The sequence below is a fragment of the Bos javanicus genome, chromosome 5 (assembly GCF_032452875.1).
Source record: "Bos javanicus breed banteng chromosome 5, ARS-OSU_banteng_1.0, whole genome shotgun sequence".
Taxonomy (NCBI): Eukaryota; Metazoa; Chordata; class Mammalia; order Artiodactyla; family Bovidae; genus Bos; species Bos javanicus.
In genome coordinates this window covers 35,488,210-35,503,588 of record NC_083872.1, presented here as the reverse complement: position 1 = coordinate 35,503,588, position 15,379 = coordinate 35,488,210, and the positions used below count along the sequence as shown (strand labels likewise).

At 38.2% G+C, this 15,379-nt stretch overlaps 1 protein-coding gene across 3 annotated transcripts in view; it reads left to right on the top strand.

The window, feature by feature from the left end:
• The window catches only part of ANO6 (anoctamin 6), a 236,144-nt gene that overhangs the window by 80,620 nt on the left and 140,145 nt on the right, over positions 1-15,379 (top strand). The gene's annotated exons all lie outside the window — the stretch shown is intronic.

Here is a 15,379-nt window from a genome sequence, read left to right as displayed (position 1 = left end):
CTTCACGGCTGCTCCAGCAAAGTGCAGCCACTGCTCCTTATCTTGGACGAGGGGTATCTCCTCACGGCCGCCCCTCCTGACCTTGAACGTGGAGTAGCTCCTCTCTGCCCTCTTTCGCCCACGCAGCCGCCACTCCTTGGATGTGGGGTTGCTCCTCTCGGCCACTGCCCCTGACCTCGGGCATGGGGTAGCTCCTCTCGGCTGTTGCCCCTGACCTCGGGCATGGGGTACCTCTTCTTGGCCACTGCCCCTGACCTCGGGCATGGGGTAGCTCCTCTTGGCCTCCACCCCTGACCTTGGGCATGGGGTTGCTCCTCTCGGCCACCGCCCCTGACCTAGATAGCATATTAAAAAGCAGAGATATTACTTTGCCAACAAAGGTCCGTCTAGTCAAGGCTAGGGTCTTTCCCGTGGTCATATATGGATGTGAGAGTTGGACTGTGAAGGAAGCTGAGTGCCAAAGAATTGATGCTTTTGAACTGTGGTATGGGAGAAGACTCTTGAGAGTCCCTTGGACTGCAAGGAGATCCAACCAGTCCATTGTAAAGAAGATCAGTCCTGGATGTTCTTTGGAAGGAATGATACTAAAGCTGAAACTCCAGTACTTTGGCCACCTCTTGTGAAGAGCTGACTCATTGGAAAAGACTCTGATGCTTGGAGGGATTGGGGGCAGGAGGAGAAGGGGACGACAGAGGATGAAATGGCTGGATGGTATCACCAACTCAATGGACGTGAGTCTGGGTGAACTCCAGGAGTTGATGATGGACAGGGAGGCCTGGCGTGCTGCGATTCATGGGGTCGCAAAGAGTTGGACATGACTGAGCGACTGAACTGAACTGAACTGAACTGAGAAAACACCTGATATTCTGCCACCCATTATCTTTTGCTTAAGTTTATTTTTACCTCCACACAAATTTTAAATATCATAGTGTATATAGGAGGTTTTTGGGGTTTTTTTAATACCCTCTACAGTTAATTGGAAAATGTTTCATGGCAAAAGGGAGAGTTAAAATACAAGCCAGGTAATAAGAGCACCATGAGAGCCCTCTATACCCACTACCACCGACATAGATTTTGAACTTGAGAGGGTTTTTTTTTTCAATTTTTTTGTCTACACTGGGTCTTGGTTGTAGCTCATGGCCTTCTTTAGTTGCAGTGCATGGGCTCAGTAGTTGGAGCTTGCAGGCTCTAGAGCTCGAGGGCTGTAGGCTTAGTTACCCTATGGCATGTGGTATCTTGATTCCCCAACCAAGGACTGAACCCACATCCCTGCATTGGAAGGCAAATTCTTAAGCAGTAGACCACCAGGGAGGTCCCTTTAGAGAAGTTTCTGCTAAGGAGGGTAGAGTATGACACAGATCTTATTTCTGCTCATCTAAGAACTCCCAGTCCCTACTGCCTTACAACCTTATCCACAATTGTTGGCAGACTTTAAACTACCCTTTTTTTTCCCCTCTCATTGTAGTAAAATATATATAATGTAAAGTTTACCATTGTAACCATTTTGAAATGTATGGTTCAGTGGCATAAAACAAGTTCACGTTGTGTAACCATCCCCACCATCCATCTCCAGAGCTTGTTCATCTTGCAGAAGTGAAACTCTGCACCCATTAAACAATGGCTTCCCGTTCCTCCCTCCCACCAGCCTCTGGTATCCACCATTTACATTCTTTCCCTCTGTATTTGACTATTCATGGACCTCATGTAGGTGGAATCATAGAGTATTTGGCCTTTTATGATTGGCTAATTTCACTTATAATATCCTTAGGATTCATCCATGTTGTTACATGTGTCAGAACTTGCTTTTAAGGCTAAACAAAGTTGCATTGTATGTTTTGTTGATCCATTTATCCGTGGGTGAACACTTATATTGCTTCTACCTGTTGGCTGCTGTGAATAACACTGCCATGAACATTAGTGTACAAGTATTTGGGTTCCTGCTTTCAATTATTTTGGGTATGTACTAAAATCTCATTTTATAATCTTTTTCACATTAAATACATTGTTAAAATTTTCCATGTCATGAGTATTTTCCTCCAAAATTAAATAATTGCATTATGTATCATAGAGCTGTGTCCTAGTTGATTTAAGAAAGCAAGTATTGTTTCATAGAAATAGAATTATAAATTCTATTTCTAGAATTTATAAGGGTATGACTAGTATTGAAACTGTCGCTGCATTTGTCAAATTGCTACCAAGCAACTTACACAATCCAGCGGTGGCAATATCTGTCCTTGCATCTTTGCTAATGTTAGGTATTAATAACTATTTTCTGTAAATTTGATAATTAGAAACAACATATCAATTCTGATTTTCCTTTTATGCAAATTTAGGGTTCACTTTCTGGGTTAGAGTTTATTTGTAGCTGATTACTGGGGGAAATTTTGATTTGCTAAACACTGAGCTTGTGAGATTGAAGAAGGAAATGGCAACCCATTCCTGTATTCTTGCCTGGGAAATCCTATGGACAGAGGAGCCTGGCAGGCTACAGTCCATGGGGTCGCAGAGAGTTAACACAACTTCTGGCAACTAAACCACTACCACAGCCAGTTTGTGAGATGTTGAGAAGTGATGAAAGTCTAGGAATCTTTCCTTCATAGTCTTTCATTCTAAGGTAGTTGCAAGTTCTTTGCTCTATGTGTATCTGACAAGCTGCTGTAATAGAGCTTTTCTGTTATTTTGTTCTAAATATACTCTTAGTAGTTAAACTTGCATAAATCTTTACTCACAATTCAAAAATCCAAAAAGTGCTAGAAAAAATTTTTTCTGGTAATTCATATTACAAAACCTGTCAGATCTGATGGAAAAAACCTGACCACGGCCAACATGTTTTTTACTCATCCCATTAGAGTGTTCACATTTTTGGCTGCAAAACATGATCATGGTTGAGTAAGAGATGCTGTCCCAGGCCCCACTGAGGTTGCATAGTAATATACAATATATACAGAGAAGAGTTATTTTCTTTCTGAATTCTGAAAAATTCTGAACTTTGGCATCAAAAGTTTTAGATAAGGGAATGTGGACCTATAGTGGGTTTTTTTTCCCTTGTATTTCTATGTTCTCATCTCTCCTAGGCTTTAAAAAACTGATTTTGAAATCAGGCCTACTGTGGTAGGTTAAGCATGGAGTTATGACTTACATGTGCTTTGCGTTTAAAGACAATAGAAATGTATGTGTGGTATCTTCTTTCATCCCCAGGACATGTATAATCACCGTAATCTGGGAACTGACAGATCAATGACTAGAACCAAGTTTCAGCTGAACCATAGCCAACAGCAAACTCAGGGTGGTGCTCCATTGGGAACCCTGGGGGTCTTAAGAGACTTGAAGCAGTTGGACTGTGGAGTATAGTGATAGCTTTCCAAGCTGTTGTTGGAACATACTTCTCTAATTGATACCACTTGTCCTTTACAGAGCATCAACCATCTTAGCCAGAGTTTTAAAAAATAATACCAAATTGGTAAAGTTAAATAAAAATTAGTTCAATTTTAAGACTGACTGTTGTTCATGTTATTAAATCTAAAATTTTTCAGATGTAAAAATACATCTGTTAACATGATAAAGGATGCAGAAATGAAAAAGCTGACTCATAGTCATGTGGAATTGCAAGGGGCCCCGAAGAGCCAAAACGATTTTGAAAAAGAAGAATAAAATTGGAGGACTCACACTTATTGATTTCAAAACTTACTAGAGAGCTACTGCAGTAATCAAAACAGTGAGATACATGCACATAGACCAACAGCACAGAATTGAGAGTTACGAAATTGCCCGGAAATGACCAATTGATTTTTGAAAGTGGTGCCAAGTTCGCTCAATGTGGAAAAAAGAGTCTTTTTTTAAACAAATGTTTTTGTGATAACTGGATTCCATATGCCAAAAGAATGCAGTTGGCCCCCAACTTCACATCACATATATAAGTTAACTCAATATGGATCAAAACCTTAAATATAAGAGCCAAAACAATAAAACTGTTAGGAGAAAATAGAGGTAAACCTTTATGACCTTGGATTTGATAGTGGATTCTTAGATAAAAACCAAGAGTATGGACAACAACAGCAAAATAGATAAATTGGACTTTTCAAAATGAAAACTTCAGTGCAACAGAGGGTATTACCAAGAAAATGAACAAAATAATGGTGGGAAAAACATTTGGAAATAATATATCTGATGAGCCTTTAATATCCAGAATACATAAAAAACTCTTACAGCTTTACAAAAAGACAAACAATCCAAGTAAAAAATGAGCACAGGACTTGAGTAGATCTTTCTCCAAAAAAGATCTTCAAATGGTCAGTTGTGCATGAAAAGATGCTTAGCATCATTTGTCATTAGGGAAATGCAAGTCAAAATCACGACATCATTTCACCTATGCTACAGTGGCTGATTTTTAAAAAACAGAAAATTATAAGTATTGACAAGGATATGGGGAAGTTGACACCCTCCTGCATTGCTGATGGGAATGTAAAATGGTGCAGCCACTGCAGAAAACAATTTGGTAGTTCCTTGGAAAGCTAAAAATAAAATTACTGCATGACTCAGCAATTCCACTACTAGGTATATACACAGAAGAATTGAAAACAGGAGGCCTAAACAAATAAGTATACACTATTGTTTCATTGCAGTATTATTCACGATAGCTGAAAGGTGCAAACAACTCAAGTGTTCATCAACAGATGAATGGATAAACAAAATGCAGTATATACCTACAACGGAATATTATTCAACCAAACAAAGGAAAGAAGTTTTGATACACAATGCAACATAGATGAACCTTGACATGATTATGCTAAGTGAACAAAAGGACAAATATCATGATTCCATGTATATGAAACATCTAGAATAGGCAAATTCAGAGAGACAAAGTAGATTAGAGGTTACTGTGAACTAGAGGAAGGAGGAAATACGGAGTTGTTGCTTAATGGTTCCCGGAGTCTCTGGGGTGATTTTAAAAAAAGAAAAAGTTTTGGAAACAGTGGTTATGATTGCACAACATTGTGAACAGAATTCACGCCACCAAATTGTACACTTAAGAATGATTTATATGACAATTTTTGTGATGTATATTATGTTACTACAGTAAAACTTTTTTAGATGATGAAGAAACTAATAAACTCAATTAGAATCTGATAGGTTTGTTATATATATTGGGCTTTCCTAGAAAAGCATTAGCTCATCTGGTTGGGATGTGAGAATGAATAATGTGAGTTCAGAAAGAGGCATGTTTACCTTCCAGGAATATCTTTGGAGCTGACTTATTGGGAGAGGGTTGTGGGAATAGGGAAAGGCTATTGAGAGGAACTAAAACAACACCAAGCATCACTGGGAACGTAACAAGACGGAGAAATCGTATTTCCTGGAGCTCTTCTCAGGAGTAGTATTGTTATTTGTGGATGAAGGAAATCCTTAGAGTTGCCACTTGGGGTAAGGCTGGGAGGATGAGATGCCCAAGGGACTCACCAAATTGTCCGTTTCCTTCTTCCGTGGTGTCTTCTGTGCTGCAGGTAGGAAATGTTTCTGGCTGACATTTTGCTGGATCAGTGGGCAGGGTGGAGGAGAGGCAGAGTCCCTTCTTTTTATGAATGTTGTCCAAACACTAGAAGACTGCTATCTTGAAGGGACATTCTCCTGTTGGCCTGTTTTGTATGTGGATCTATCTCAGTGTGGCTCACTGCAATATATTTCTGGAAATATAAAATATCTCTATTAGTACATAGATAATTAAGTTCATTTTGAGGAACTGAGTGCTAGTAACTTTTCTAGACTGACAAACGCTTATAATTCATTCCATCATTTGTTCACTGCCCGATGGAGCATTCTTAATATGCTAAGTGTTGTTCCAGGTTCTGAGGAAATAAAGTAGCTTAAGACAGTGGCTTGCTCTCTAAGAGCTCATAGACCAAGTGGAGAACAAAATCAAGTCATGATCATACAGTGTGATAATGAGATGGATAGCTTTTCTCTCTCTTTTTTTCACCCAGATTTTCTCTTCTTAGAGGTAGCCAATTTGTGCGAAAGTAGGCATGGCAACCTACTGCAGTGTTCTTGTTTGGGGAATCCCATGGACAGAGGAGCCTGGAGGGCCACAGTCCATGGGGTAACAAAGAGTCGGACACAACTGAAGTGAGTTAGCATGCACACACATTACTGTGTGATTGAGATTCTGTTCAGTATAAGCTGCAAATTAATTTATTTAAAATAATCACTCAATTTTACATCTTTCTATACTTTAATGAGAAGACCAACTGAAAAATACTGTATTTTAATATTAATAGCTAGTAATACAGTAATTCAGTTTTTTGTTCCATAGTGACACAACGGGTTTTATTAATACTAGACCTGCAAAGTTTAGTGATTTTGTTACCAAGGGAACATTTCATGCAAAGATAGGCACAATAAAGGACAGAAATGGTATGGACCTAACAGAAGCAGAAGGTATTAAGAAGAGGTGGCAAGAATACACAGAACTATACAAAAAAAAATATTCATGACCCAGATAACCACAATGGTGTGATCACTCACCTAGAGCCAGATATCCTGGAATGTGAAGTCAAGTGGGCCTTAGGAAGCATCACTATGAACAAAGCCAGTGGAGGCGATGGAATTCCAGTTGAGCTATTTCAAATCCTAAAAGAAGATGCTGTGAAAGTGTTGCACTCAGTATGCCAGCAAATTTGCAAAACTCAGCTATAGCCACAGGACTGGAAAAGGTCAGTTTTCATTCCAATCCCAAGAAAGGCAATGCCAAAAAATGCTCAAACTACCACACAATTTCACTCATCTCACACACTAGTAAAGTAGTGCTCAAAATTCTCCAAGCCAGACTTCAACAATTCATGAATCATGTAATTCAAGATCTTTAAGCTGGATCTAGAAAAGTCAGAGGAACCAGAGATCAAATTGCCAACATCCCTTGGATCATCAAAATAGCAAGAGGGTTCCAGAAAAAATATCTACTTCTGCTTTATTGATTATGCCAAAGCCTTTGACTCTGTGGATCACAACAAACTGTAGAAAATTCTGAAAGAGATGGGAATACCAGACCACCTGACCTGCCTCCTGAGAAATCTGTATGCAGGTCAAGAAACAACAGTTAGAACTGAATGTGGAACAACAGACTGTTTCCAAATCGGGGAAGGAGTATGTCAAGACTGTATATTGTCACTCTGCTTATTTAAGTTATATGCAGAGGACATTACTCGAAATGCTGGGATGGATGAAGCACAAGCTGGAATCAAGATTTCCGGGAGAAATATCAATAACCTCAGATATGCAGATGACACCACCTTTATGGCAGAAAGTGAAGAGGGACTAAAGAGCCTCTTAATAAAAGTGAAAGAGGAGAGTGAAAAAGTTGGCTTAAAACTCAACATTCAAAAAACAAAGATCATGGCATCCAATCCCATCACTTCATGGCAAATAGATGGGGAAACAGTGACAGACTTTATTTTCTTGGGCTTCAAAATCAGTGCAGATGGTGACTGCAGCCATGAGATTAAAAGACACTTGCTCCTTGGTAGAAAAGCTATGACCAACCTAGACAGTATATTAAGAAGCAGAGATAGTACTTTTCCAACAAAGGTCCTTCTACTCAAAGCTATGGTTTTTCCATTAGTCATGTAATGATGTGAGAGTTGGACTATAAAGATAGCTGAGTGTCAAAGAATTGATGCTTTTGAACTGTGGTGTTGAAGAAGACTCTTGAGAGTCCCTTGGACTGCAAGGATATCCAGCCAGTCCATCCTAAAGGAAATCAGTCCTGAATATTCTTTGGAAGGACTGATGCTGAAGCTGAAACTCCAATACTTTGGCCACCTGATGTGAAGAACTGACTCATTTGCAAAAACCCTGATGCTGGGAAAGATTGAAGGTGGGAGGAAGAGGGAATGACAGAGGATGAGACGGTTGGATGGCATCACCAACTCGATGGACATGAGTTTGAGCAAGCTCCGGAATATGATGATGGACAGTGAAGCCTGGCGTGCTGGAGTCCACGGGTCACAAAGACATGACTGAGTGACTGAACTGAACTGAGACCTGCAAAATGTTGTAAGACCATGAGGTTCAGACAACTAATTTAACCTTAACATAAATAGTGACATTAAAATAAAAATTTAAACAAAAGGTAAAATGGAGTTGAGAGGAAGTGCATTCTAGACCAAATGTACTTTAAGGTTGAATATAAAAAGGATAAAACTTGATGACTGACCAAATATCAAAAATGGGGAAAAGGAAAGTAAAAAACGGCCCAACTCTAGTTTGAGTGGTTGAATTGATGCTAATACATTAATCAAGAAGGCAGATACAACAGGGGGAACTCTGAAACAAGGCAGTTTTTACCATAATGTAGGGAGTGTATTTATTAATTTTCTAAATTACTTGATGGGTAGGTATTAATAGTACTAGGTCCCAGTCATGACTCCAAGAAAAAAGGAAAGTTCTTGCCCTAACAAATTTTACATATCCGTGAATGTTTTTTTTTGTTTCCTTCTTCTCACTAGCTATTTTTTTTCACTTCCAGAATTATCTGAGAGGTCGGGGTGCACACTTTTATCTTTCTGAGGATGAGAAAACCAGAACTCTAAATGAATCCATGAAATTCAATTTGGAATTTGCGTTCCAGGAATGATTAGAGGAGAATTCCACAGTTTTTTTCATTTAAATAGTATGGTCGTTGAGTTTATATGCTCGTAAAAGCTGTGGTAAGAGACTGATCCATCCAGATTCAGGAAAGTGAGGAAACATTTCCTGATTCACATTGAGGTCATTCAAAAATATTTGCTGAATTAGTGTTACCTTTTTCTATGTTTAAACTTCTTTTATTATATTAAAAAAGAGAATGATTGGTAAGGATAATCAACCTAAAAAGTCAGAAGGAAAAATGGGTGCCTAACAAGGTAAAGGATGACAAAATTTATTAAAGAATGAAATTTTTAAAAAGTAGTTACGTAGTATTAATATTTAACAGTCTTCAAGTCACTTTTATATATGTATCAGTTAGTTTATTTTTCACTTTCTGATGTAGGTATTATAGAAAGTGAAAATGTTAGTCACTTAGTCATGTCCAACTATTTGCGACTCCATGGACTGTAGCCTGCTAGGCTCCTCTGTCCATGGAATTCTCCAGGCAAGAATACTAGAGTAGGTAGCCATTCCGTTCTCCAGGGATTTTCACAACTCAGGGATAGAACCTGGGTCTCCTACATTGTACGCAGATTCTTAACTATCTGAGCCACCAGAGCCTGTAGGTATTATAATCTACATTTTAATGGTGAGGAAACTGAGACTTAAGGTTGATGGGTTGATGGATGTGCCTGAAGCCACAGGGTTATACTGCGTAGAGTTTTTATGAATCAAGCCCATTGCCCTGGGTAGTAGAGCACAGCCATCTTAGCCTGGAAAGAAATTCTCCTGTCTTTGTGTTTTATATTTCATTATTAACTTTCTTTTCATTGATAATGACTCTTTGGCCCCATTTTAGAATTGCAGTTAATATTTTGAGGCCTATAATCTGTAAATTTACAGCCTCTGGAAATAGGGAAAAGAGATTTTCACTTACCTGTTATCAAAATTCAGTAGATCCTGTAAAACTGAGGCCAGAGGAAGAGACACTGGAACCTGGAGACCAAGTATGATACCATAGGATGATAGACGTAGGGTGTAGGCTTAGCCTTAGGTGGTGTGGGGATGGAGACTGGGCAAGCCTGCATTATATCTGGATATTATGGAGTGACAGGAAATGGTGGTCCAAGTGTGTGGTTGCTTTAAAAATAGTGGCTGGTGGGTGTTGATATTCAGGTCAAATATTAGATATGTGCCAATATCCAGTTTTCATAGACTTGTAGTCCAGTGGGCAAAGAGAGTTTCAGGTATAGGACTACCTGGCAGATCACTAGACATCCTGCCCAATCTGAATATGTGAATGTATCTTCATATCCTAAGGTGATATGGACCATTCTTTTAATATTTCTTCAATTGTACATTCACTAAATCATGGGATTCCTGAGGACAATTTCTTTGCCATCTTCATCCTGATATTTGTACTCATATTGCTTAGCTCCATCCTTGGCACATGAATGTCTTTAATTACTTGTCAGAATATTGTATTTGTTTATTTTGTGGAGCTTGTCTATTAATTCTTCTAATTGTGAATGCTATATCAATAAATTTCACTGCATTTTTTTAATTATTTGCTTTTCAAGAAACTTCTGACTTATACTCACAGTGCTAATTTAATTTCTTATCAACTAATATTTAGCATTAGAGAGCTTCTTGGAATTATTTAGAGCAGTTTAGGAGACATTAGTATATTAAAAAAGATGTACAATTTTGGAATTAGATTCCCATTATATCAGTTTTAGTGGTTGATTTCAGGCAACTAATAACCTGCAATTTTTCATCATCTGTGAAAACAAGGATAAAAAGAAGATGAAGTAAGATCAGACCTTTAGAAGTGCCAGACATTTTATAATACACCCAGGAAGATTCTGTTTACGTTTCTTTATATCATGATATAAAGATATAATTATATATTATATATGATATAATGGTTATATATGATATAATCATATCATGACATGGTATGATTAGGTTCTGTGTACAGGAACTTAATTTATGTTTAGATCATGTTTTATTTTTTTACAACATGTTTTTGAATTGTCATTCGTGTTCCTTGCGCAACCTGTGGGATAACCAGGGGAAGTAATTTTATCACTAGTTTCAGATAAACTGAGAATAGGTCATTGCCCAGGATCATGCAGCTAAGTTGCAGATCAACCCAGTCAGTCTCCTTAATTCATGCCCTTTGCACCTGGCTGTGGTCTGTTTTTCTCTGCTGTCTCTCTGATGATTTCAGTCATGACCAGTCACCATAAAGAATATGTCATTTGAACCCAATGACCGGCTGTACTGATGCTGTGTGTATGCCTAATTCTGATTACTTTTATTGCAGGGGCAGTGCTTAGCAGGCACTCTGGGTCTTACCCATGAGGTTCTCGTGAGGTCATTTTGTGTTTTCTGATGGATGATAGATTATCTAAGTTATAAAGTGTAGATTATGGATCTTTTTATTACACATTTTAAGTAAATCTTACTCATCTTTGCTGTAGAAATTTTCTCTTCATTTTGCAGTTGGACTATTTCCATTTCTGATTGATGGACAAGTAATCAGGTGAACTGCAACTTTCTGCTGAGGTTTCTACTGTTTTCTTATTAACCCATTATTGTGAGTGGACTTCTACACATTTCTATTGGGCCCTTCATGGATGTCACAGCTAGTACCACCAATGACTTTATTCCTTTAATCTTACTATAGTAACTGCATTGATAAAAATTTTAAAGCTATTTTTTTTTTAAATTTTAAACTAATTGTTATGTGATTCGTAAAGTTAGGAAAACTAAATAGTGGATTTCTTTTGACCAAATCCTCAATTATTTGAGTTTTACCAGTAATAAATCAGTTGATATCTGTGCATATTGTGTTTTCTTTGGTAGTCCTACAATACTCCATTAGTCTGTCTAGCCTAGCACTTAACTAATTATCCTAAAAATAGCATTTATCATGCTTCAAATTCCTTTACTCAAGAAGAGGCAACTTTGGTTCTTCTTGATATCCCCAGGGCCTAAGAAGACAATGACTGTGCAAAATATGTGTAAACCGGGCAATGAATATTTGTTGAACCTGATTTCCAATTGAACTTTAATTTCACATCCATACAAAATGTTATTGACATGTCAAAGCAAAGACTTTTCATAGAATAACCAGTTTTCTCAGCAGCTCTGATGAACAGATAACAGAGAAGTCCCACATGCTTTTTATATTCCAAGTGCCAGAACTAAATGAGCTAATCATGATACCATTCAAGGAGGTACTTCTGTAGTACAAAGTGAGGCATTATGGCAATGCTAAAAATGCATTCCCAAATATTACATTTTAAAATGACTTATATCAAGAAGGAAACAAAATGAACATTTTTGCCTTTTTAGAATTTTTCCCTCTGATTTTGCACCTATTTTGATAAAAAGCCCTCAAAGTGTCACCTTGAGTTTGACTATTTTATTTTTGCTGAGAAATGAACTTTTTCAACTATGTTAGATTACCAGAAATGAGAATGTCAAACAGTAACCGGAGCCCCTTGGTAGGGAAGTATAATTATCATATTAGCATCATAAATCATTTGCTTCTCAGTACTGCATTAGGTCATGAGAGCAACAGCTGCAGCTTTGTTCTACCTAGATGATGTTTCAGTAACTGTTTCTGTTTTATTCACTTAAATTTACAGTTTCTCCTTTGCATTGACATTAACTAGTGAATCTATTAGTTTCCATTACCAGCAGAATAACTGAAACTATAAATAGTTCTATATATTCTCCCTCAAATACTGTCAAGCTGCATAGATGCCTTAAATTTGATAGAACATCTGAGTAATACATCTGCTTTCTTCTGTGTGTTTAGGCAAAATTTGTACTTTCTTAAGCTTATCCTTTCATTTAAAAGAAAAAATCACCGATAGCAGCTCTGTCCCATCTGCTGACCCCAGGTACATAATGGATAAACTGAGCATCTATTTATAAAAGAATACAGATAAGATGCAAAATCAAGTCATTCCATCAGATTGATGGTAATCATTTAAAAAAATACCTGTAGTATTATGTTTCATTGACTTGCTAGTTCTGCCAGAAAAAAAAGATGAATCATAAATACCACAGATATAATTTATTCAATATCTATTTTACTTCAGTGAAAAGGTTAGATCTTTTCTTTTTGCTCTAAACCAAACTACAAAACACCAGTTGATAACCCATCCTCATAGCCAACTAGTCTAAACATATATTTTGACAGCTTTTAAAGGTGATCTGCAAGCATGTAATTATGTTGGACAACTCTTGGTCTGATGTTGAAATAACCAGTTTATTCCAGTTCCCTGAGTGTAACAGACTGCGGTACTTGCTGTCGTCCACCAGAGTTCTCAGGAGCAGGCACCTTACTTTTGGCTCAGATCTCAGCTCTGTAAGCCTTGCTTGGCTCCCCTCATCTGTTTCTTGTTTTTGCTTTGGTTCACTGTGATGAACTCAGTTTTTCAGAAGCATTAGAATCGTTTGTGTCCTTTTCTACTGGCGTTTTCTTGCAATCCATAGGATTACAATTCATAGGATTATAGCTGGCAAGATTCTGAGTGAACCTAAGATCTAATCCAGATATTGGGGTAGTGAAGTGCCAAAGCTAAGTAGCTGAATTGTTGACTGATAGTTTGGTTTTGTTAAACAGTCACTTAGAGATCTCTTAGTGACCCTCACCTATACATACCCAGCTGTCCTTTGGGCTACTGAAGGGAATTTTTCTGGTTCTGTAGGAACCTAGCCTTTTTGTTCACAAAATCCTCTAATGGATTTTTTAAAATTACTATGCAATTAAAAGTCACTACATTTCATAACATTAAAAGTAATTTAACATAACTTAATGCTTATTCCATGCTCAGTCTCCCTAGTTTTGATAAACAAAAACCTTTACAGCTAGTTTCTTGAAGTTAGGATCCAGTTGAATACCACCTGTAGCTAGTGGTTGTTGAGATATTGTGATTTGTAATAAGTGTATATTTACTCTTCCTTGGTTCTTGGCACAGAGCTTTTTTTTTTTTTTTAATTTTTTGGTCATGCTGTGCAGCATGTGGGATCTTATTTCCCTAATCAGGGATTGAACCCTCATCCCCTGCATTAGAAGCACAGTGTCTTAACCACTGGACCACCAGGGAAGTCCCAAGGGCAACTTATTTATTTATTTAAATTTATTTATTTATGACTGTACCTTGTGGCTTGTGGGATTTTAGTTCCCTGACCAGGGATGGAAGCAGTGAGAGCCTGGAACCCAAACCACTAGACTCTGGGGAACTCCCATGGAGCTCCTTTTTAAAAAACACTTGGAATTTCCTAAGTGATGAGAGGGATAAAGATGCCTTTTATTATGTTAGTAAGGTCTTCTGATAGCCCCTAGGTAACCAAGGGGCTGGCTACCTGGGGAACCCACGAAGTGATTTGAGGATATAAATTTTCAGTTCCACCTCCCTGGCCCCTGGGTAGGGGAGAGGACAAAATGAATCAGTTGCCAGTGGCCACTGATCATCAATCAATCACGCCTCTGTAATGAAGCCTCCATTGGGCTTACCTTGTGGCTCAGAATCTGCCTGCAATGTGGGGGTAGGTTCGATCCCTGTTTTGGGAAGATTGCCTGGAAAAGGGAAAGGCTACCCACTCCAGTATTGTGGCCTGGAGAATTCCATGGACTGTATAGTCCGCGGGTTCATGGAGTCAAAAACAACTGAGTGACTTTCATGTATACACATATAAAAACCCCAAAGGACCAGATTTGGAGAGCTTCAGGTTGGGGAACACGTGGAGATGTGGGGAGAGCGGTGCACCTAGAAAGGTGTGGAAGCTCTGCCCCTGTTCCCACACCCCTTTCCCCTGTACCTCTTCATCTGGCTGTGCATCTCTAGCCTTTATAACATCCTTGGTAACACACTGGTAAGTGTGAGTAAATGTGTCTCTGAATTTTGTGAGCCACTCTTAACAAATTAATTGAACCTGAAGAGAGGGTGGTGGGAACCTCTGGTTTATATAGCTGGTTAGTCAGAAGCACAGGTAGCAACCTGGACTTCCAATTGGCATCTGCAGTGGGGGCAGTCTTGAGGCCGTACATACGCTGTGCAGTTCAGATAGATCATGTCAGAATTAATTGTTTGTTGGCATGGGAAAAAACACACACTGGAGTTCTGTTCCTTAGGGCTCTTTATTTTTTTTTTAATTTATTTATTTTTAATTGAAAGATAATTGCTTCACAATACTGTATTGGTTTTTTGCCATACATTAGTGTGAATCAGCCATAGGTATACATATGTTCCTGTCTCACATCCCAGCTCATCCTACCCCTCTAGGTTGTCACAGAACACTGTTTGAAGCTCCTTAGGGTTCTTCAAATCTCTAATACTCAACATATTTCATGTCATTGATTTGTTGAAGAGGCTGGATCTGTTGATACATGAGATTATTTAAATGCTTAATAGTATTTAAGATTATTTATGTTAGTTTATTCAAGAACATTTTCCTACATGGCCAAAATTGCAAATCACACTTATTAATATAATCCAATGCTTAATGAGTATTCAAATTTTCCTGATTTTGTTTGGAAGTCTTTCATATCTGGATCGTTTAAAGCAGGATCCAGCCCAGAACCAAACACTTCAGATGATTGTTTTGTTCTCTTAATGTGGTTTAATCTGGAACAGTCCCTTTTATTCACATCGAGAACTTGTTTACAAGAGGAGACTAGTGTCTTGCAGAATGACCCATTCTCTGAATTTGGCTTCTTTATCTCTCTAACTGTGCT